The following is a 25,994-nucleotide window of genomic DNA, read 5'->3' as shown; positions in this document are numbered from 1 at the left end:
AAAGATAAGCGTCATCCAAGGGGACCTGAAGAATGAAAAAGTACCTGCAATCAAATGGATTAGGGCATCTGGGAAAGAAAGGAATTCCAACAGGGAAAAGTGAGAAAGGAATGTTTTCCAGGCATGGCAATGGCTCCTGTGTGTGTATGAGGTGGGAAATGTAAGGTAAAGCTTGGGAACAGCTTGCAGTACAAGTTAGCTGGGACATAGAACACAAAGAGTATAAAAACATAAAATAAAGACTGGTAGACAAGGCAGCTAGGTGATGTAGGACATTAGAGCACGGGGCTTGGACTCAATTAGGAAGTCTCATCCTCGTCAATTCTAATCTAGCCTCAGACACTAGCAGTGTGACCCAGGGCAAGTCACTTAACCATATTTGCCTCAGTTTCCTCATCTGTAAAATGAGCTGGAGAAGGAAATGGCAAATCACTTCAATGTCTTTGCCAAGAAAGTACCAAAGAGTTGGACATGACTAAACAGCAACAAAATAGGTTGGAGACATATTGTTGAAGGCCTTAAATGTCAGGCTAAGGAATTTTCTTCTTTTCATCTTGGAAGCAACTGGCAGTCATTAAAAGGTTTTGAGCAGAGGAGTGATACAGCCTCTTAGGAAGATTACTCTTGAGGATTTCTGAGGAATGAATTGGAATAGAGAGAGATTAGAAAGCAAGGGAACTAACTTGGAGGTTCTTTAGCATAAGTTTATAGGGGATTGAACTAGGGGATTGGGAGAATGAATGAATATGAGAGAAAATGTTAAAAACCATTGTGGAGGCCTTAGGACATGCTACTGATTAGATTGTAAAGGGCATACTGGTCAATGTTTAACAAGTAGCTCTTTGAAAAGTAAATGTACACACAACATACTTTTAAGCTTAACCTTTATCATGAACGTTTTCTCTGCCACTTTTCTTAAATCCAGAAAATCAATAAAAAAAAAAAAATAGATCAGGCCCTGATTTATAGCATTTGCTGATTTCTGAGGTACAAATGCTCACACTGAAAATTCACAACTTGGCTCTCCCAGGCTGCTTTGAGCGGTTTTTTTGCACACTGACGCATAAAGCTTACAAAATTTGTCCTGGTCCTACTTTAACATATCAGTCCTATTTCTTTTCCTCTCCCTTTATTAGAGTCATGTGAGTAATCAATATTAGCCACTCCCCTGCTTCATCAGTGGCATTCACTAGACAAAAAAGGCTGCATGGACATGTGAGACTTTTTCCAAAGAATGAGGTGATTGCTGTCTTCATTCCTCCCCTCCAGCATCCCTTCTGCTTTAAGGCTGAAATCTCATACTGGTGAACTGGTTCCCACTTCCCTCTAAATTAAGCAATCAATTAATCAACAAGCCTTTATTTAGCCTTTACTGTGGGAAGGCACCATGGCTGGCAATATGCTGTAAATATGAGGAAAGTAAAAAAACATGGTCCTGGCTCTCAAGGAGCTCACAGTCTATTGGGGAGGATGACACATAAACACCTGGGTACAAGGATACATGCATGGTCAACTGGGGGTGATGTTGGACAGAAGGGACTAGCATCGAAGGGAACTGAGAAAATCTTCCTTTAGAAGATAGGATGTAGCTGAAATTTGAGGAAAATCAGGGACGTTAGGAGGCTCAGTTTGGGAAAAGAGAAATGAAGCACCACATATAAAAGCAAGAAGACCAGTACAGTAGAACCTTGCTTTAGGAGTAACCTGGTTTACTGATGCTTGGCTAGACAAGGAAAAATTTTTTGCAAAATTTGTCTTGCAGAAGGAACAAAAATCCCCAGTAGGAACATCATGTTTGCTTCACCACTGGCTTAGAGGTGCTAGCCAGAAACTACTGTTCTTGCAATGGAGATGTCACCATGGGAATAAGGCAGAGAGGGGAAAGGCTCCCACTCTTCTTCTGTACAGTCAGTTGGAAATCCCTAGCTAGCCCCTGCCCCATTTAGTATAGTGCCTCAGCCCCCAGCTCGCCCAGCTCCCGAGGGCCCTCTGGAAGAGGCACTGACCCATCCTGAAGGTAGTTCAGGATTATCCCAAAATGATGGGCACTCCTGTCAACCAGCACCCAGCCTTCAGAGTCTATGAGAACCTCCATGCAGCCACTGAACATAGCTTTGAGTATGGGGTCCTGCTTGGTCAGGGTCTGCAGTGGGGTGTAGTGGAGGAAGTCCCCCACTTTCAGCTTCACATACTTGCTACTCAGACTCAGCAGCTTGAGATCACAGGGGCTCCCCTGCCTATGCCTACGGTCTCAAGGGTGGGAAGGGAAGTGTGGTTGTCAGTGACTGGCATGGGGGGGAAGGGGGTCTCAGGACCCCAGGGGAGGGGGCATCAGGTATCCCAGGCCCATGGCCTCGACTGACCTTCTGACCACTCCTGCCAGAGGTGGCAGAGTGGCAGCAGCAGAAGCAAAATCCCTCCCTCCACCTGGGCCCCAGGCCACCCCCCTTCCCCAACCCCAGTACTAGCTACAACCCCTGGTCCTCAGACTCAGACCCTGTCCTCTAACCCTTCAATTCCCTATCTCGCCTCCCCCTACCTCACCCCCTCTCTTTTCAAAGGTAAAGTGCAGGTTAATTTGTCTTATTTTCCATTTATATTGTATATTAATCACTGCTATTGTATTTCAAGTGCATTAGGGACAAAAAAACTTACTTAAAATTATAAATAATTACTTTTATATAAATATTTCTGGGAATGTGGTACCGACCATCTGACTTTACATTATTTCCTATGGGAAAATTTGCTTTGCAATACGAACAAATTACATACCAAACAGAGTCTTGGACCGAATAAAATCTTTAACCAAGGTTCTACTGTATCTCTAAATGGAGGGGAGTAAAGTGTAAAAAAATTAGGAAAAAAAGAAGGGGGTAGGGTGTGAAGAGCTTTGAGAACCAAACAAGATTTTATATTTAATAGGGAACCACTGGAGGTTTTTTTTTTGACAGGGAAGCTAGTTGGTGCACTGAATAGAGTGCCAGCCTGGGGTCAAATCTAGCCTCAGACACTTGCTAGCTATATGACCATTAGATTCATTTGTCATTATTATTTTACAGATGAGAAAACTGAGGCAAACCCTGTTTCCTCATCTGTAAAATAAGCTGGAGGAGGAAATGGCAAACCACTCCAGTATCTTTGCCAAGAAAACTCCAAATGGGGTCACAGAGTCAGATACAATGAAATGACTGAAGAAGACAAACAAAGAAGCTTATTGAATAGGTTAGTGATATGGTGTAGCAACAAAGCACCCCAGCATACCCAGGGTAGCTGCCAACACAGGTTCTTAGATCTGCTTTTCTAAAGGAAAGCAACTCAAAGTGGGTTAACAAGCTTATTTTAATCAGTCAAATTTATGATTTACCTTGTTCAGGGGAAAAAGTCAACACCCCGAACTTCAGAGAATACAAACAAATTGCAAGCAGAAGTTACAAGCAGACAGAGAAACAGATCAGCAGACAGGCTTCCAGCTGTCTGACCATTACATCCATACCTAGTCAGTTACCAGAGAAGGAAGCATCAACATCTGGGTCTTCAAAACCGGGAGGGGCTCAATGGTTGCCCAGAGTCTCATCTGGTCAAATCACACAACACTTCCCAAAGTGAGCCCCAAAGCAAAACCTCATATCAGTGTATATATATATATATATATATATATATATATATATATATATATAGAGAGAGAGAGAGAGAGAGAGAGAGAGAGAGAGAGAAGAGAGAGAGAGAGAGCCTTCTCCTGGGTCAGAGAATGTCACAGCCCTCTTGACCCACTGCCCAATCACAAAGTAACAAGGTGTGAGCATTCCTGAAAAACAAGCCTCCCACCACAGGCTCCACATGAGCACATTTAGCCTATTAGGGGACAGTATATTTTCAAATCAGGGAAGGTTCTCAGAGTCACCTAAGCCTATCAAAGGGCCACGGGGCAGGGAAGATCTTCAGATTCCCATTCCCATAACATGTGGTCAGACTTATACTTTAGGAAGTACAATTTGATAGCTAAGTGGAGGATGGACCAAAGTGGAGAGAGACTGGAGGCCAAAGACCAGCCCGGGGCAGGTGTGAATTGGTGAGGATCTGTGCCAGAGTGGTAGCAATCTCAGAGGAGAAAAAGGTGATACCAAGAGATGAGATATACACGTAAAGGTAGAATTGACACTGTCTGGCAAGTTATTGGATACAGTGGGGAAGAGAGTAAGAGGCTGAGAATGATGGCTAGGTTTTGAGCTTGTGTGACTGGGAGGCTGAAGACATCATTGATTAGTAATAGAGAAATTGGGAAGAGAGAAGAATTTGAGAGAGAGAGAGAGAATCAGTTCAGTTTTGGAGATGATGAGGTTGTATGTTTATGGACATTCAGTACGAGGTCAAAGAGGTAGTTAGTGATGAGATACTGGTACTCAGGAGAGGGTATTGTTCAATAATTTTCAGTTGTGCCTGATTTTTCATGACGTCATTTGGAGTTTTCTTGGCAGAGATGGTGGAGTGGTTTGCCATTCCCTTCTCCAGCTTATTTTATAAATGAAGAAACTGGGGCAAACAGGGTTCAGTTACTTGCCCAAGATCACATGTGAGGCCAGATTTGAACCCAGGAAGATGGCTCTTCTAACTCCAGGCTAGGCACTCCCATCCATCCCTAGCTGCCCCAACGAGAGATTAGGAATGGATAGATTTGAGAAACATCTGCATGGAGATGATACTTGAATCCATGGGAGCTGATGAGATCGCCAAGCAAAATAGTATAGAAGGAGAAGAGAACAGAACCCAGGTTCGAGCCTTGGGGAACAGTCACAGTTAGTGAGTAGCACCTGGATGAAGATTCAGCAAAGATGCCTGAGAAGGAACATTCAGACATGTAAGAGGAGAACGAGGAAAGAGTAGTGTCATGAAAACCTAGAGATAAGAGAATATCAAGAAAAAGATGATCAATGGCACCAAAGACTGCAGAGAGGTCAAGGATGAAGAGTGAGAGAAGTCCATTCAGTTTGGCCATGAAAATATTATTGATAACTTTGTAGAGAGCAGTTTCAGGTAAATAATTCAGCTAAATAATATGGTGCAGAGAGTTGGAAAGGTGAGAAGAGAGACAGTATAGAGACCAATTGTAGATAGACTTCTCAATAAACTTAACTAGGAAGGGGAGAGGAGATACAGGATGTTAACTGGGAGAGATCACAGGTTCAAGGAGGATTTTTTAAGGAAGGGAAACACATCTGTATGCGTGTAAACAACAAGAAAAAAAGGAGTCATTAAACAGATTGGGGAAAAGAGAAAGATCAACATTTGAACTCAGTCTTCCTGACTTCAGGTTCTATCCACTGTACTATCTAGCTTCTAGGTATTATTACCTAATAGTCACAAGTACTTAATACATATTTGCTGAGTGCTTGTCAAATGAAACCCTCCTCAGCTTTGTTAATCCCACCTGGATGCCAGATAACACAGGGCAATAATATACACAGGCATTTTTCTTCTTCCCTTTGCCCATGAACCATCCCTTTCTGACTGTAACCAGCCTTGACCTCGCAGGTGATGGCTTAACTAGCAGTGAACATATCTGCCACTTTGACACATAGAAACCTTGATGGCAGCTGGTCCATAGGCTACTTATTCCCTTCATGTTTGCACAACAGTTGTTCCTTTCTTCATATCTAATCTTTTGTCCCATTTAGCAATCAGCCAAATTTAATTCTCCTCATGTTAGTCTTAGCATTAAATTACTCTGCCAATGTTCGGGTTCTGTCCAATCTGGCATGTGCTAGTTATCTGTTTGGGATGTTTCAAAGCCCCCTAAGATGTTTTTGAGATTATCAGCCAATTATACAAATGCCTCTTGTCATGGAATCATTAGCTTTACAATTGGAAATGACTTTAGAGATCCTCTATATCATTCTTTTCATTTTATGGAGGAGAAAATTAAATCCCACAGAAGCTTACTGACTTGTCCCAAGTCACATGGCTCATGATTGGCAGAGCTGGATTTCCAAACCCTCCAACTTCACATCTAAGGCTCTTTCCAGTATACTGGGTAGCTGTCATTGATCTAATCTCCATTCAAAGCACCCTGTGCAGCCAGTTGCACTTGTGACTGTTGTCTTATCTCTGTAGAAGAGATCTTAGAGATTATCCGATCTAATACCCTGATTTTTACCAGATAGGGAAACTGAAGTCCACAGAAGTTAGTTGACTTGTGCAAGGTCACAGGACTCATTAGTGGCAGAGCCAAAACCGAAGTCAAATCCTCAGATTTGTACATTGGTATACTTATGAATGATAGAGAATTATTATGTAGTGACTTTTGGCTCTGGAATCAGAGTATCTGGGTTCAGATCCCATGTCTGATGGTTATTGCCTAGATGATCTAAGGTAAATTACTTAATAATCACAGGGTTATGTACCTTAAGTTCTGAATTTACAGTCTTTAGCTGGGGACCTCCCCTACTGTTGCAAAAAGCACCATGAATGAGGATGCCCAATGGGGGTAGGTCAATGGTGCGTACAAGTTCCAAATCATTATCTTTTGCCAAGAAATCAGTTCATAATATTGTGGGAAGGGGGTGAAAAGTGAAGAGGAGGAAGTATACTTAGCCAAGTTAGGATGCAAGAGACGTGAAAATTAGGTGATGTAGTGGACAGAGTGAGGGGTCTGGAGTCAGGAAGACCTGAGTTCAAATGTTGCTTTACTCACTTACTAGCTATGTGACTTTGGACCAAGTTTCTTAAGCTCTGTCTGCCTCAGTTTCCTCAACTATAAAATTGGTGCAGAAATATCACCTCCCTCACACAGTTGTCTTCAAAAGAGATATTTGTAAAGTACTTAGCCTAGTAGTACCTGGCATATAGTAGAAGATAAGTATGCTAACTATTATGATTATGATTATTTCATGGAGACCCAGTGGGGCTAGGATGGGTCCCAAGAAGTTCTCAAGGATCTAAGAGGTACTTTGTTCAGAGTTTTCTATGAGTGGTCTCATTTCCAGCTGATTTTTCCACCATAGTTTTTGATCATGAACACAGTTAACTTTATCAAAATGACACTTTTTTTTATTTTTTTTTTTAAGCAATCGGGGTTAAGTAACTTGCTCAAGGCTACACGGCCAGTTATTTCTGGGTGTGGTGCTGAGTGTCTGAGCCCGGGAGATCTCCAGGTCGTCCCAACACTGGAGCTGGTACTCTTACTCGCTGAGCCACCTGGCTGCCCCAAAATGACACTTTTTAAACAGACATTTACCTTAGGCCTAACATCTAAATAAATGATCACAAAAATTCAAATAAGCAAAGTCAGAGCTAGTGATTTGCTGCAAATGACATAATTCTAGCTTTCTCAATCTCACTCCTCTCAGATCACGTTAGAGGCAATGCTAAAGTCTGGGCAGGTTAGAAACTTGACCTACCAAGTGTCAGTCTAGGAAACATCCTTCAACTAAAACACCACCACCAAGGGACATTTTGAAATATTTGGTTAATATAATTGTATTTTTTTTGCCTTTTGGAGGGCAATTGGGGTTAAATAACTTGCCCAAGGTTACACGGCTAGTTTTGTTTTTTTTTTGTGTGTGTGTGTGTGTGTGTGTATTAAGTTTCTGAGGCCGGAACTGACCTCAGGTCCTCCTGACTCCGGGGCTGGCGCTTTACTCATTGCGCCACCCAGCCGCCCTGTATTGTTTTTTTCAAGGTGGCAAAAACAATTCTTACTTGGATACTGAAACCTGCAACCAGACACTGCTCTATTCCTAGACCAAAGCCATTCTTTGCTGATGTCTTCAGGCTCCTTGAGCAATAGCAGACTCATTTCAAACAGCTTCCATTTTTGTTCAAGAAGGTGTTTTCTGAATAGATCACCAGAATAAAAACTGACTGCTATTTCTTCTTGCAGAAACTGAGTAGAAGTTTTCGAATGGTCTCCACTTACCAACTGTTCCTCTGAATATCTTTCAGCATGTTCAGGAAACAAAAGTGGTTTGGTAAATACATTTGTGCCTTAACACGATTTCATCTGAGACGAAAAGATTGAAACCAATGGATTAGAAATGCAAGTCATGTGACTTTACTTCCAGTACGTGGCAAGGGATGTAAATAGTACAGCAACAGTTTGAATTCAAGTTAAGAAACTGAAAATGAAAACTGACAGAGCAAAGCATTACATTTTCATTATTCTTCATCAGGTGAGCCAATAACTTAACCTATCCACCTTAAGCTATGTCTACACGGCACAGAGAGAGTCAGTGCAATGGCAAAGATCTGATTATTTTAATTACACATCCATTCTGGATAATGCTGGTTCCAAAAGGAATAGGGCAGATGTTTAAAGAAATTATCCAGATTATGTATCTGGGTATGGGCTTAAAATGAAGAAAGATTCCCACAAAGGATGAGGGTTCAGAGACCTTTACTGAGACTTACAAGCCTAGAAAGATCATAAAATTCTAAACATCAGAGGAACATTAAAAGTATAAGGATTATATAAAACAGGAAATAGTTAAAAGGGATGGAAGCAACACCTGGAAAGGCTGATTGATTTCAGGATCCCCAGATTAAAATACATGTCAAAATCTTGTGAACACAATACTGAATCATGTAAAGAAAATTATTGGTGAAAAAAGAGGACAATTCATGTTGAAATTTAGGGGTTTAAGATGCAAAAATGTTTAGTTTAATGTATGTCAAAACAATTATTTTACTTTGTCCCAGTTAACATGCATATCATAATTTCCCTGGGTTTCCTTTAGTTTCCTTATCTGTAAAATAAAGGGACTATGCTACACGGCCTTTGAAGTCCCTTCCCGTTCTGAATCTATGATGCAAAACATAGTTCTTTGTTCCTCAGGAGAAGTGAGGGACTATGGGTATGGAATTTTACAAATGACTTCAGATGTGATCTCTTTGTTGCTAAGTTTTGCCTAACTCTTTAGCTGTGCTAAATAAGGGAACATTCAGTGTTAGTGTGTGGAGCAGTTGGCTTGAGAAATGATTGTGGCATTAAAAAAAAAAGACATCAAGACAGTTTACAAGAAACAAATTAAAAGGGCTTAGATGTGTGGAAAACCAGCCACAGGAGTAGATGTTCCAACCCGGAGATCAGGGTGAAATCTGGAGGCAGAGTGTGCTGGGATCTGAATGACTCAACTTTCCAAAACTTTAACCTTCTATGGGGACTGTTCATGTTTCCTGCTCCCCCAGTCCCTGTATTAGTGTGGTCATAGGACAGGTCCCCTGTGCTCCTCCAGGAAAGGCCATCTGTTGGGATACACATTTCTGTTTGTACCTCAAATGATCATATGTTCCAGGAACTTCAATTCCCTCTGTCCAACTGGCAGCACTCTAACTTATCAAAAAGGAGGTGTGGGCATTGGAGAAAAATTTGCACTGGTTTGTTTACAGGTTAGGGCTAAAATGTCATTTAAGCAGATCCTGCAGTTTGGTCAGTCTTAAAAGCTAGCATTCATGAAATCCTGGAAAACCAAGAGAGAATAAGCATTATACACCCCGAATGGCATCACCCAGGACTCCAACAATCCTTGGCTGGTCTAGAATGTCATAGTTCACTCATTTCCTTTGCAAATCCAGATGAGGTTGTTGGCTGCTTTTCAGGTTCAATTTAATAAAAAGGAATGGCTGGTGTAGGTGGTCTAGTAGGTCAGGGGTCAGGAGCAGAGGGTATTGCTCCTCAGTGCAGATAATAATGAAGGCCTTATACTCGTGGCAGATTTCATGACCTCATTCTTCTTTACAAAGAGATCAGTTTCTGGGCAGGAGAGCTGGAAAGATAGATGAGCCAACTTTTTGGGGAGGTTCTTTCCTAAGAACTACTATTCCAATCTCTTTCTCTAAGCAACAGATCTGATTAACCCCATCTGACTCAAATCAATGGCTGTAGGTGAGCCCTTTCTGTCTCACATGTGATTTCCACCTCTTGGTCTAGGTGCTGGTTACTAGCCAGTTTAACAGTTTGTTCATCACCCAATGCCCCAGGACAAGGCTCTGATGTATTTGTCAAAATTATTAGAGTCATTACTGGGATTTGGTATCCTTTCCTTCCCCTTGCTTGTGTAATTCCAAATGAACCCTAAAACTGTGGGTCTGGATTAGAATGCAACCTATCTGATATGATTTCTCATCATCTTTGATCTAGAGATCGGGTCCCATTCAGGTCCCAGTCTCCCTCAGGAATTAGTGCTGCTTTCTAGAGATGAAATTATCCAATATACTTGCTTGGCACATACCTAAGGCCTTCCAAGGCCCAGCAGCTCCAAAGATTCAGTTTCATAAACCTGAATCCCTCCCCAGTGATGGATATTTGCCCTTGTTTCCCAAGTGTTCCTGAGGTGTAAGCATGGGTATCAGAGGAGTAGCCCTTTTGACTGACCCAGAACACAGACCAAGTTACTTGGATTTGGGGGCATGAATAATTGACTACCTAGTGATTTCATGCAGACCCAACTAGAAATGTGATACAGATTCTCTGTGATGATCATGAGAACCAGGATGGGGAAGAAAATGGTAAAGGGATGCAGGCAGAAATATTCCATTTCCATGACCTCCACTAGACATTTTTGATAATATCTCCGTGGTTCTGCAAGCAAACTCAAACAAGAAAGGACGGTAAGAAGGGTGAGAGAACTGGAATCTTGTTGCCTAGTGGCTCCAGAGGATTTTAATCTGTCATGAATCATACTGTTGTCCTGGCATAGGAGAACTCTTTATTTCATTGCATATCCATGTCTTCCCTAGAATGAATGGATATTCCAGAGTAGCCCTACCCAAGTTAATCTCAGGAATTCTCTACACCAGCAGTGACATAGTATTAAAACTAGTATTAAACCAGTCTTTGGACATGGAAAAAGACACAAAATCCTACTACTAATGCAAAGCTTTCCCATATTTCTGATTGATTTCTTTGAGAGAAATTCCAATGTAAAAAAATATTTCTGCAATAATTACTACATCATTTAGATGACTATGTGTCAAAGTCCAGCTTACATTACTCTGAGAAAAGTGTACATTTAGGAAAAGGGCTTTTCTCTGCTCTTTAAAATTTACCTTTTGCTCAATTGATATGTCTGGTTCTGGAAATGTTGGCTGGTTTATTTTTGCACTGCTTTATTTACAAACTCATTCAAAGGTGTGAAAAGGGGGTCTGTTGATTTGTCCTGACACCACATTACAGGGCAAGGTTGTTCAGCTGGAATTAAGCTTTATGCAGACCTGGTTATATCTCCAAGAAAATGTGGTATTTAATCTTTCTGTGTGTACTTGAACCTTGGAAGGCCTAATCCCTTTTCTGACTTGGGGGCATTTGGGGGGATTGAAAATGTTATTCAAATTTATTGCCATTTTCTTTGCCTATTAATCTACATTGTAAGTCAGAGTGCTTCATTGTGGAGTAATGCTCTGAATCAACTGCAAACTGGTAGTTTGGTGTGCCTGGGAGATATTTATTATTGTTATTAGATGATGCACAAACCATTTGGAAAAGAATTTACAGAGACCCTGGAAAGCTTCTCTGTGAAGATTTTATCTTTTAAAGGTCACATAAAGCTTCAGATTTGCCTTGCAGTCCATGAGTACCCATGAAGATGTGGAGACTAATATGAGATGGATGTCTTGGGTTTCTTTCAATTCAGACATCCTAGGAGCTAAATCTTATGTATTCTGCATGTGCCTGTGTGCTTGTATCAACTTCAACAATAATGCAATGCCCAACTTCTTGTCGCTATAGTGTAAAGAAAATGAAAAGAATGGGGAAAAAAAAGAATAGGAATTACACAGGTCTGGTGCAAAAAGGAAATATGGATTTGGAGTCCTAAGACCTGGGTTTAAAAGATTGTATTTCTTAATATCTGTGTGACCCTGAGCTAGTCTTTCTAAGCCTCAGTTTCCTGATCTATAAAAATGAAAATAATCTATAAAATAGGACACCTCTCTTATTACTCAAGTAGGGCCCCCCTCCCCTATAGCCATAAATACTAGGGCTCTTCTCTGCCTTAGAACTGGGCTACTGTGATCAAAGGAGACAACATATGTTGGTGCTTATAGCTCTTTAAAAAGCTGCCTATTACATTTGACTAAACGGCCTCTTTTAAAGACATTTCAGATCCTGACAAAGATGGCAGAGCATAAGCAGTAACCCAATTGAATCCTCCATTCCCCTCCAAACAACTTCAAAATAACACCTCAAATCAAATTTTGAAGGAGCAGAGCCAAAACAAGGTTGGGGTGAAATGTTTTTCCATCATAGGACAACTTAGGACATTGACAGGAAAGGTCTGTGACACTGGCATTGGGGCCTGTCCAGACCAAATGCACACAACTGCACAAGTGGTGGGTCTTGGAGGCAGCTGCAGGAGCAGCAGCTTTAGGTGCTCTAAGCCCAGAGAAGGTGATCAGACAACTGGTTAGAAAGTGATTGCTAGCACTGGGTACAGTGGATGCTGATCAGCAATTCTATTGCCTATAAGGCAGTTCTGGGTTGTAGTTCTGGGTCATAGTTTTAGGGTGGAGGGGAGTGTTTATGGTCAGTCACAAGGGCCCAGGGTCCCAGGTCACAGTTCCAAGGCAGAGAGGGGCATTAGCACTTGTAGTTATTGGGGAAGAGGGGCCCTTCCTGGGTAAAGATTAGAGTGCACCCCAGGAACATAGATCATCTGGAGTCACACCACCTTGGAAGCATGGAAAACTTGCAGAACTACAGAATTAGCTCTGAAAACAGAAGCATGAAAAAGACTGAAGCTAGGAAGAGTGCCTCCCTACCCCCAAGTGAACAAAGTTCAACTTAAACATAAGGTTCAAAGTCAAGAAATAGACTGGAAAAATGAACAATCATCATCATCATCACAACTTAACCATAAAAGCTACTACAGTATCAGAGAAGACTGAGGCATAAATTTAGAAGATAACATGAAAACAGCTACAACCAAAGCATCAGAGAAAAATGCTAATTGGATCTAAGCTCAACAAGAATTCCTGGAAATGGGGCAGCTAGGTAACACAGTGAATATAGCACTGGCCCTGGAGTCAGGAGGACCTGCATTCAAGTCCAGCCTCAGACACTTAACATACACACACACACACACACACACACACACACACACACACACAAACTAGCCATGTGACCTTGAGCAAGTTTCTTAACCCCAATTGCCTTCCAAAAAGCAAAAAAAAAAAAAATACTGGAAGCATTAAAGAAAGAGATAAGAATGATAGAGAAAAAATTGGAAAAAGAAATGAGAGTGATGCAAGAAAATCATGAATAGAGAATTAACATCTTGATAAAAGAGGCAAAAAAATTCACTAAAGAAAAAACTCTTCAAAAAGTAGACTAGGTCAAATGGAAAAGGAAGTACAAAAATTCAGTGAAGAACAGAATTCCTTAAAAAGCAAAATTGGCCAATTTTTTAAAAAAGGGTACAAAAGTTCATTGAAGAAATCATTCCTTAAAAATTAGAATTGGGCAACTAGAATCTAATGACTCCACAAGACATCAAGAAACAATCAAAATCAAAAAAGAAAAGAAAATTTGAAAGGTCTCACCAGAAAAACAAATTACGTAGAAAATAAATTGAGGACAGCTAATTTAAGAATAATTAGAATACCTGAAAGCCATAATTTAAAAGGAACCTGGACATCATATTTCAAGAAATTATCATGGAAAATTACCCTAATATTTTCAGTCCAGTTGGTAAAATAGAAGTGGAAAGAATCCACTGATCACCTCTGAAAGATATCCCTAAATGAAAACTCACAGAATATTGTAAGTAAATTTCAGACCTCCCAGGTGAAGAAGAAAATATTTAAGAGTTAGAAAGAAACAATTAAAATATTGTGGAGCCATAGTCAGGATCACATAAGATTTAGCAACTTACACATTAGAGATGCAGAGACTTGGATATGATATTCTGGAAGGCAAAAGATCTAGGATTACAGCCAAGAACAATGTACACAGCAAAACTGAGTATGATCCTTCAGAGGAAAAAAATGGGTATTTAATAAAATAGAGGATTTTTCAAACATTCCTGATAAAATAAAACCAGAGCTGAGTAGAAAATTCAACATACAAACATGAGACTCCAGAGAAGCAAAAAAGACAAACATGAATGAGGAATCATAAGGTATTTAATAGGTTTAAATTGTTTACATTCCTACCTGGGAAGATGATACTTGTAACTCCTAAAAACTTTATCATTATTAGGGGTCTACATAGATAATAGCCATGACTGTAAGTCCATTATGTTGGAATGATCTGAAAAAAAATTAAAGAGTAAGATAGAGAATTGCACGAGGAGGAGAGAAAAGGGAGAAGTAGAATGGGGGAATTTTCGCATACAAGAGACAGACAGACAGACAGAACAGAACAGACACAGAAAGACAGAGAGACAGAAGAAAAAGTATAAGAAAATAGGATTGAGGAAAAAACACAGTAGTCATAACTGAATGTGAATGAGATGAGCTTAACCATAAAATGGAAGCAGACAGCAGAATGGATTACAAACTAGAATCCAACAATACATTGTTTACAAGAGACAAACTGGAAACTGAAAAAAAAAAAAAAAACACCCAAATTAAAATAAAGGGCTGGAGCAGAATCTATTATGTTTCAGCTGAAATACAAAGGGCAGGCAAAGAAAAAATAGGCCTAATTAAAAAAGATAATTAGGAAAACTACACTTTACTAAAAGGTACCATAGACAATGAAGTAATGTCAAAAGTTTTTCTGGTGAGTTTCTCTGAGAAAGACCTCATTTCTCAAATATATAGGGCATTGAATTTACAAAGATAAGAGCCATCCCCCAATTGATAGTCAAAGGATATGAATAGGCAGCTTTTAGAAGAAGAAATCAAAGTTATATGTAGTAATATAAAAATTCTCTAAATCACTTTTGATTAGAGAAATGCAAATTAAAACAAAACCTCACACTTATCAGAAATGACAAATACTGGAGGGGTTGAGAGAAAATAGGTACACTAATAAACTGTTAGTAGAATTATGAATTAGTCCAATTATTCTGGAGAACAAAATTTTGTAGGTTTTTTCTTACCTCTTTTTTTTGGTAAATTTTTTATTCATTTTAAACTTAAATTACAAAAATGAGAAAAAGAAAAAAAGAACAATTCCACGTATACAGCAGAATATTAGAGAATTCAATATAAAACAATAAATTTACATTTCACCAAAAACTACATAATAACTACTATAATTGTTTTCAACACTTCTCATCTTTGTTTCCTTCTAGGTTGTCCTTTGTTCTCTGCTGTGTACTTTTTACTTTATTTTTCCCCTTCCTTCCCCTCCCTGCAAACTAAAGGAGGATACAATTAAACATATAAATACATGTATGTATATATATAGAGAGAGAGATACGTACCTATCTAGCTATCTCTAAACATATATACATGTATATAGACATATACACTCATATACATATATGTAAAACTGTACTTTGCATATTTCCATTTGTTATCTCTTTCTCTGGAGATGGATAGCATCTTCCTTCATTCATCCAAGTTGGAGAACAATTTGAAACTAAGCCCAAAGGGCTGTAAAACTACATACATATTCTTTGGTCCAGCAACACCACTACTAGGTCTGTACCCAAAGATATCTAAGAAAAAAAGAAAAGAACCAATATGTACAAAACATTTATAGTAGCTCATTTAGGGTAGAAAAAATTGGAAATTGAAGGGATGCTCATTAGTTGGGAATGACTGAACAAGTTGTAGCATATGATTGTGATACAGTACTATTGTTTTGTGGGAAATGATAAAGGGTGGTATTAGAAAAACATGGCAAGACTTCTATGAACTGATGCAAAGTGAGGTGAGAAGAACCAGGAGATCATTGTGTAAGAGCAATGTTGTAATGATCAACTGTGAAAGACTTGGCTACTCTGATCAGTACAATGATCCAAGACAATTCCAAAGGACTCATGATGAGACTCTCTCCAGAGATGCGTACAAATTAAAAGTATACATTTCTTTTGCTTTAAAATGTTTTTGTTGCTTTTGCATGTGATATGCCTAATATGGAAATGTTTTGCTGATTTCACAAGTATCATTTTGCTCACCTTCCCAGAGGTTGGGGGAAGGTTGGGAGGGAAAGAGAATTTGGAATTCAAAATTTTAAAAAAGGATGTTAAAATAAAAAAAAGCAATAAATTTATTTTAAAAAATAAAGACATTTCAGAAATTGTGGAAATCAAATTTAAAGCAATCTTAATAAAATTATTTTCTTCAGCTTTCCTAATCCAAACCCTTAAAGTCGATAGGGTGGATTTTTCAGATACATTGTGTTGTACAGGATTAGCCTGTCACACTTGTGGGTATTTAAAGAGCCATGTTCCCCTTGGGACATAATTCACTTTCTGGTTTTGTCTGGCATATTTGGAATGTGAATTCTCTCTTTCATCCCACAAATTATTTAATAAGTTGTTTACTATTACAATATATGAAAGGCAAGAAATCTTGGCTATCTAAATCTATCAAGGTATGTATCAATCTGGAAAGATGAGTTTCCTGGAGTACTGTTAAAGACACTATTTTTACTTCTTTTGTTTTTAATATTTTTTGGATTAAATCATCTTTCTCAAATGCATCACACACTACCTTGACCTCTTCAACAGAAAGTATCAGACAATGATTTGTGGCTTTCTATCATAAGATAATACAATGACAATCTTTGGGCCTATTACTCTCTACATGAAAAGGCCCCAGGCTATTGTGTTTTTTAAGTTTTTATGTCTCTCTCATAGCATTGCAAAACTGGAAGGGGCCTTAGCAATTATCTAGACTAACCTACATATGATAAAGAATCCTCTCTATACTGTCCAAATCCAATAAGTAGTCAACCAACCTTTGTTAGAAAACCTCCAATGGCCAAGGTGGGGGTCAGGGTGAGAGGAATGGCTCACTACCTCCCCAAACAGCCAATCTCACTTTTGGTTAGCTATAATTGCTAGGAAGCTTCCCCTTATATTCAATGTAATCTTGCTGTCCAGCTGTTAATTGCTTCTGCTTTAGAGAAACACAATGAGTCAAAAAGTACCTTGGACTCAGAAATAAGAATGTCTTGTGTTTGAAACCTGCCTCTGATAGTTATTAATTGTGGAAACACAGGTCAATCACTTAATGTTCTATGCCCCAGCTGCAAAACAAGGACAATAGTATTTGTCACATTGAATACTTTGTGGAATAAATTAGGTACAAAGTTCTTCGTAAATATGAAAGCACATAGAAATATCAGTGATCCAACTCATTTCTACATCAGTCAGACCTACATCAATCTCTCACTGTTTAATTTACTAAATTTGCTATGGGACTTAGAAGCTCAATAACAAGTTTGTTAAAACTATGTAAAAAAGTGAGGGTTAATAATTGCTGAGTGAGGACATAGGAGATAGATATACAAGTATGTTAAAATTGTATAAAGTACATAAAATAAGCATCCGTAGAATCTGAATAATGGTTCTCTTGAGAGTATTGTGAATGAAGACTGTAACACCTATTTTGGTTGCTACCCAGAGACTGATTTTGCTTATTTCCTGGTTCTGAGCTGTTAAAAATAGGGAGTTTGCAAATAACTGAGTTCCAGGTAGGTGGCACATTGCTGTAACAATCTGCAGGCATGCGAGCTGTAAACTACATACATCCTTCAACTGGTGGGAGTAGACCCACTGGGACATTCTGAAAAGCAGCAGAGTTGACTTCACTTGTATTTACAAACTAATACTTGTGTTTCCCAACTATATGGACTAGAGCTGTGAATAACAAGAGTCTGAGAAAACTGTCCCTTAATTTATGTCTCCATTTCAAGCTGAAGTTATGATCTCTATAAAACCTGCCCCTGTTTTTGACTCTACCATTTCTGTTATTAGTAGCATTATTTTCCCATATCTAGACCCCAAAGTTTATAGTCTTCTTGACTATATGCCTGTCTTGACTCTCTCCCTCACTCCACATCCAATCAGTTGTCATGCTGATTCTATTTTCATAATCTCTTCCATTCAGACCCTTTTCCTTTCCATTCCCTTTGTCACCACCCCAATTCATATGCTCATCACTTCTTGTGTAGGCAGCTACAAATAGCCTTCTAATTGTTCCCCCCACTCTATTTTCTCCCATCTCCAAGACATCCTTCACACTACCTCAAAAGAAGTCTTCTTAAGGCAGAAATGTAATCATGTCATTTTCCTTAAGAACTATCAGTATCCTTCTACTTCTTAAAAGAAAATACAAAAATCTTTTTTTTATTTAAGGTTTTCCATCATCTTCTTACTTTTTAAATTACATTTCCCTTCAAACACTATTCTCTAACCAAACTTGATTGCTTACTATTCCTAATCTCATTCTTCTCTCTCCCATTTCCATGCCTTTAACCCATGCTATTCCCCATTCCTGTGACAATGTCATTGCATTCCCTACCCCAGCTATGTCTGCCTTCTAACATCTTTGATACTTTTTTCTGATATTTCCTTACAAAATTTGTCCCTCTTTCCTTGATTATTTCAGGTCACTCTTTTTGGTTTCTTTTATGTGTTTAATACCAACTTTTATTGTAGCTAAATGTTTATGTGGCATATCCCTCTACCAGATGGTAAATTTATTTAGGATATTAATTTGTAAGGTAGCAATTATAGCAGTAACTCCATCTGTGTTGGTTTTGGAGTCAAAGGACTTGGGCTCAATTTCTACTTTGGTACTTACTACTTGTGTCACCTTTAGCAAGACACTTTAGTTCTCTTGGCCTTAGTTTCCTTATTTGTAAAATAAGGGAGCTCTATTGCACAACTTGCAAGGTCCCTTTTAGATCTAAATGCTTGACCCCAGGAACCTATTATTTTTGTATCTCTAGCACCTATCTCAGTGGCTAACACAAAATAAGCACCTAAATGTCTGTCCTACTGAAATTGAATTAAATTGAGCAATGCTTCCAGCTTACAAGCCTGCAATTTAAATGACCTAATCATAGGTTATTTTCAGAAGCAACACAGAAATAACAGCTAACATTTATATAACACTTTAAGATTTACAAAGTACTTTACATACATTATCTCATTTTAGCCTTGTAAAAATCCTATGGGGTAGAGTTATTATCATCATCTTCATTTTACAGATGAGGAAACTAAGGCTCAGAGAGATTAAATGACATTCCCATGTTCTCATAGTTAAACAAATACTGGAGGCAGAATTCAAACCGAGGTCTCTCCCAAGTCCATGTTGGCTCTCTTAAAGCTGCTAACATTCTTATATCACCATACAAAAAGGATACTAAAACAGCTTCATAATAGCTCACCTACCACCTGAGAGTTTCTGGAAGCTTTGAGGCAGATTTAGATTGTTAAGAATTCAATACGGCACAGCAAATTATCCATATAATTTTGTCACACAATCAAACATGTCCAGTGTTACTCTGCATGTTCTCTAATTCTCAAAATTACTTTCAAATCAGTATTATTAAAATACAAGAGAATAGAAAATACAAGTCGATGTCTTTTGGTATCAAATACTTAAATGGATTTGAGGTCTAATTAATTCTCTTCAACAGGGCAGACCACATAACTCATTCATGCCTGTCCATCTTGTGCAACTCAGATCCACATTTGCCTACAAATTCACAATTGTCTATCATACTTGCTTGGTGCCTTTCTCTATTTCTCTTGACATGGAAAGGACACTAATGGAGCAGACAGCCCATCCACTGGTCATCCCTCACTCTCTTTACGTGACCAGCCCATGATCTTTTTTTGTTCATACAATCCTTTGATGACATGCTTTACTCTACTTCTCCTTTGTAATTCCTGTTTTTAATGTGCTTCACCCTACGCACCCCCACAACATAACCTTCAGCTGACTCCTGAGCAATACACATTTTTCAGTTTTTTGGAAATTGCATCGTTCTGTGTCTCACACTCATACAAAATCACCATAAGAATATTGGGATTAGACTTCTATTTCAGTAAAAACGTTGAAGCCATTAAAAGGACTTTTGAAATAACAATAAATAAACAATTAATACCCACCAAAGTGACACATGGGTTGACAAAATAACATTAGTACTGGTTATAATAATATCATATAGAAGTTGCACCAATATGAACATGGCCATTATGAGAAGATCTGAGAGTTCCATTTAAGGAGAGTGCTGAGGACAGTCACCTTTTCATTTCCCATCTAGCTGCAGGACTTCGTCATGCCCCTATGTGGGGACCCTCTTTCCTTTTTCTTATTTTTCCACTTCTTTTTACGCGTCTTCCTCCATTAGATTGTGAGTTTCTCGAGGGCAGGGATTGTCTTTTGCCTTTCTTCATATCTAGAACCATGCCTGACACATGCTAGACACTTCATAAGTCATTATTGACAGGCTAACTGACTAAAAACTGCCTCAGTTGTCAAATACCTGATCATTTTTCAAGTGGAAAAAGAGTACATTCAATACTGGTATAAGGTAATAGTAGTTCACATTTGTACAGTGCTTATTATGTGCCAGGCATTTGTAAAATTTTAGGAAGGACAGCAGAGATCATAAGCTTTAATATTTCCTTATTAAAGAGAGCTTCAATGGAAGTCAGAACCAGTTTAAAGAAGACTTGCAAAAGACCCAATTATGAAATGTCATCCTAACAGCATTAAAGGTTGAAACTAGCAGAAAGACAAGAAGATTAAAGATGGAAAAAATCTGCAAAGTTTTTTTTTTGTAACAAACTTAACACCACAGTCTTAGATGTCCTTGAAGAAAAACTAGAAATGATACCAAAGTGAACAAAATGGTAAAAGCAGCAGATCTAGACCTAACTGTATGAAGAAGTTCACAAGGGAGGTAACACAATTATGAAGGCTTTGAGGAATCAATTTTCAAGGTATCCAAAGCAGGGGAAAACATCAAGGCACATAAAAATCTTGGGAACTTTTTAACACCCCCCCCCAAAAAAAAGGTAATAGAAAACAATGATTACCTATATGTCTACTTAGGATCATGGATTTAGAGATGGAAATAACCTTAGCAGTCATTGAGTCCAACCACCTTATTTTATAGTTAGAGAAACTGAGACTCAGAGAGGTTACATGACTTGCCCATGAATCACACAGCTACTAAATGAGAGGGCTAAACAAGATAACCTCTGAGGGAATTTCCAGCTCTAAATCTCTGATCCTTTATAGTTTTTACTTATCCTTAATGCTATATATATATATATTTTTAAAAATTATCCTTCAGCCTGTCAATGTTTCTCTCTCTCCCTCCCTTTCCCTCTTTCTCTCTCTCCCTCTTCCTCTCCCTCTCCCTCTCTTTCTCTCTCAATTACAGTATTACAGGGAAGGGAGAGGAGGCACAGAAATACCCACTGACTTGCTCATGATGGAGATGTAACGTGGTATATGGGGATGAGAACACAATTGAACTCTCAGGACCTCTGGTAAATGTCATTTCACCTCTAGAGGTCCCATTTTCCTGAACTATAAAATGAGGAGAATGGATTAGATGACCTTTAAAGTTCCTCCCAGTTCTATGATTCCATTAGCTGAGAGTTTAGCTAGTAGGTTACTCTGAATACTCTTCCTTTGGGTTATCTCTTAAACCCAAATATTCTCTAACAAAACTGTGTTCTGTAGGGGAGGGGGGAGGGAGCAGGGAGCGATGACACCGTCTTAATTCTTAATAATAGTTTTTCAAGAATGCACCAACCCAATAATTTTATCTTTTATTTGAAAAACTCATCTGGGATATTTATTATGAAATTAAAACATGCTACATTCCCCACTTTCTCCAGTCCTCTCTCTCTTCCACTTCACTGACAGATTTTGGACCTATTACAGTGCTATTGATTTCAGAAATTGATCTTAACAATTCATCTCAAAATTACTCCTGAAATAGGAGCGTTGATATTTATACATGGTAGATCAAGTATCCATCATGCCATATACTTATCTTTGGAGAAGTCATTGAAGAATTTCAAATATAGCTCTGGTCTGGTCAGTAGCAATGACAAGAGGTGTGGTAGATAGGGCTGATTAAAACAAAGCAACAAGAAGGAAAGAACAAGAACTTCACTTTCAATACATTTTTCTTTACATTTTATTTTCTTCTTTTACAGCTCAGTATAGAACAATACTGATAAATGAGAGGAAAAAAGGATTAAAAAATTCACTGATGCTTTTACTGAGGCCTATATTCCAGATCAAAGACAAGGAAAAACTTTTGTTCATGTAAATCTGAAATTGGTGTCTGCCTCTGCTTATCATGCCTTGGAATTTGTTGAAAACACCAATGGGTTGGGCTGTGTTGGCTTTATGTACCAAAAGAGTTAGCTACAGATAACAGTATGACTGAGATGCTGCCAAAGTAGATGAAAAGATATATTTTACCAGCATGCAAGTAAAACCACCTACAAAACACCTACAAAGTATTTCAGCAAATAATAAATACCATTGTAGGTGAAGTAGATGTGCCCCTGTTTATGTTCATTTGTGTGAAGAATGTGACATAGGGAATTCCCTGTGGGAGAGTTTCCTCCATCAATACAAATTGCTACTTAATAGATAAGTTATAGAGTTACTGGAGGTGGGTCAATGTTGAATGCCTAGGGTCACTGAGCTAGTAAATATTCAAGACAGAGTCTGAGCCTGGGTCTTACTAACTCAAAACCCAACAGTCTATGATATTGCATCAAGGTGTGTTTTTGTTTGTGTGTGTGTGTGAATATGATTGTGGGCAAGTAATTAAATGTTACAGTTCCCTGTGCAACTTTATAATATTCAGACAAGTACTTTTTGCATTAGTGGAGGAAATTTCTTCACTAGAATTTTCAGCTTTGATGAACTCGTATGTCTGGATGGACAGACACAAGGTGGATGAGTAGATAGAGAGAGAGATAGAGAGATAGAGAGATATAGAGATAGATAGATAGATAGATAGATAGATAGATAGATAGATAGATAGATAGATAGATAGATAGATAGACCTAGATACCGATCTAGGTATCTACCTATCAGGTGAGGTATATGGGGTGTTCAAGGAGAGCTAGCACCTCCATTATAAGGGTTTGCCGAACCCTTTTCTGGGCTGCTTATCCACTTTTAGGATCTACCTGGCACTCAATTCTCACTTTTGGCTCCAAGAAGCATGTGCTGTAGCATGTGTCTCAGCAGACAAGCTAAACCGGACTGAGGGTAACCAGTGGGCCTTGAAGCCACCAGTGATTTAGGAGGAGTGTCTGTCCCAAGCATGTGAAGACTTCACTAGGTTGAATGGGCAAATGAGAATAATTTGTTCCAACAGCCATTAAGGTGGTTAAGCAGGCAGTGGGGAGTGCCTAGAGCTTGGTTGGACATCAAAGATGCCAAGGTCCTGGAAGAACAATAGGTCAAGAATATCAAGGGAATTAATGAAAAAATCATGCAAAGGAAGGTGGTCTTGCTGTACCAGATTTAAAAACATATTATAAAACAGCAATCATCAAAACTATTTGGTACTGGCTAGAAAATAGAGTGGTAGATCAGTGGAATAGGTTAGGTACACAAGTCACAGTAGTTAATGACTATAGTAATCTATTGTTTGATAAACTCAAAGACTATAGTTTCTGGGATAAGAACTCATCATTTCACAAAAACTGCTGGGAAAACTGGAAAATATAATGGCAGAAACTAGGCATAAACCAACATCTCACAATTTATTTCAAGATAAGATTGAAATGAATACATGATTTAGACATAAGGGATGATACCATAAGCAAATTAGGAGAACAAGGAATAGTTTACCTGTCAGATTATCGAGAAGGGAAGAATTTATGACCAAACAAGAGGTAGGGAACATTGTGAAATGTAAAATGTATAATTTTGATTACATTAAATTAAAAAGTTTTTGCACAACCAAACCCAATGTAATCAAGATTAGAAGGAAAGCAGAAAGCTGGGAAACAATTTCTACAGCCAGTGTTCCTGATAAAGATCTCACTTCTCAAATATATAGGGACCTAAGTCAAATTTATGAGGACAAGTCATTCCCCAAAAGACAAATGGTTGAGGAGCAGACGGTCTTCATATTTACCTGGAGAGGCTTATACAAACTGATGCTGAGTGAGAAAAGTAGAACCAGGAGAAATTTGTACACAATTACAGACACAACGTATGTGTGATGACCAACTTTGATAGACTGGACTCTTCTCAGCAATGCAGGGATATAAGTCAATCCCAAAAGACTCATGATGGAGAGAAATATGTGCATCCAGAGAAAGAACTAGAAAGAACTGAATTTATATCCAGGTGCAAGCAAAATACCTGATCTTTTTCCTTCTTTTATTTGGTTTTATGTCTTCTTTCCCATTTTTCATTCCAGCTGATACAATCCATCTTTACAACCTGACTAATGTATAATATGAAAGTATTTACAGATCCTATACTTGACTATATGCTGCCATGGGGGGGAGGAGAGGGAGGGTGACAAAATGTGAAACTCAAGGAATTGTGGAATTGAATCCTGTAAACTAAAAGGAAACAAACAAATTAATTTAAAAAATAAAAAATATATATTTAAAAATGTTAAAAAAAAAAGAAAAAAAGATAAATGGTCAAAGGATATGAACTAGCAGTTCTCAGAGGAAGAAATTAAAGTGATCTATAATTGTATGAAAAAAATTTTCTATACCATTTTGATTAGAGAAATGCAAATTGAAACAACTTTGAGGTACCACTTCACACTTGTCAGAATGGCTAATATGACAAAAAAGGAAAATTACAAATGTTGGAGAAGATGTGGGAAAATTGGAAGGCTGCATTATTTGTTGGTGGAGTGGTGAACTGATCCAGCCATTCTGAAGAGCAATTTGGAACTATGCCCAAAGGGCTGTAAAATTGTGCATACTGTTTGATCCAGGAACACCACTACTAGGTCTGTATCCCAAAGATATCATTAAAAAAGGAAAAAGGGGCTCCTTGTACAAACATTTATAGTAGCTCTCTTTGTGGTAGCAAAAAAATTGGAAATTGAGGGGATGTACATTAATTGGGGAATGGCTGAACAAGTTGTAGTATATGAATTTAATGAAATACTGTTGTGCTATAAGAAATGAGGAGCAGGCAGATTTCAGAAAAAGTAACTGGGAAGACTTACATAAACTGATGCTGAGTGAAGTGAGCAGAACCAGAAGAACATTGTATACAGCAACGGCAACATAATGTGATGATTAACTATGACAGACTTAGCTCTTCTCAGCAATGCAATGATCCAGACAATTCTAAAAGATGTGATGGAAAATGCTAATCATGACTAGAGAAAAAACTATGGAGTCTGAATGCAGATTGAAGTCTACTATTTTCACTTTTTTTGTTTTTTCTTTCTTATGGTTTTCCCCTTTTGTTCTCATTTTTCTTTCACAACATGACTAATGTGGAAATATGGTTAACATGATTGTACATGTATAACCTATATCAGATTGCTTGTTGTCTTGGGGAGGGAGGCGAGGAAGGAGAAAAATTTGGAACTCAGAATTTGACACAAATGAAAGTTGAAAACTATCTTTACATGTAATTGGGGGGAAAATAAAATGCTATTAAGGAAAAAAAAGATGCCAAGGTTATCCACTGCATCCCAGGCTATTGCCAGTAATCTTGACTTTTGTCTTGCCACTGGATTCTGATGGCTCTGGGAGAGTAAGGTTGATGCCTCTGTGCAATTCTGCCTCACTTAAATCCAATTCAGACATGAGTCCAGATATCACTCCATGATGTGATTAGTCCTCTTCAAAAATGAGGGACAAACAACAACAACATCGGATAGGAGAGAGAGAGAGACAGAGATAGAGAGAGAGACAGAGAGCCAGAGAGAGAGAGACAGGGAGAGAGAGAGACAGAGACAGAGATGGAGGCAGACAGACAGACAGAGACAGAGAGACAGACAGACAGAGACAGAGAGAGAGACAGACAGAGACAGACAGACAGAGACAGAGAGACAGACGGAGAGAGACAGACAGACAGAGACAGAGAGAGACAGAGAGAGAGAGAGAGAGAGA

At 38.6% G+C, this 25,994-nt stretch overlaps 1 pseudogene; it reads left to right on the top strand.

Annotated features, from left to right (window-relative positions):
* The first annotated feature begins 2,038 nt into the window (after positions 1 to 2,038).
* LOC138151546 (phosphatidylinositol N-acetylglucosaminyltransferase subunit P pseudogene) overlaps positions 2,039 to 25,994 on the top strand; it is a 54,714-nt pseudogene continuing 30,758 nt past the window's right edge.

Source organism: Petaurus breviceps, unplaced genomic scaffold (genome assembly GCF_028583685.1).
Source record: "Petaurus breviceps papuanus isolate PSGF00001 unplaced genomic scaffold, PetGlider_PUasm1.0 90903, whole genome shotgun sequence".
Lineage (NCBI taxonomy): Eukaryota > Metazoa > Chordata > Mammalia > Diprotodontia > Petauridae > Petaurus > Petaurus breviceps.
Note: the sequence above shows the minus strand (reverse complement) of the source record. Positions and strands in the feature narration are given on the sequence as shown.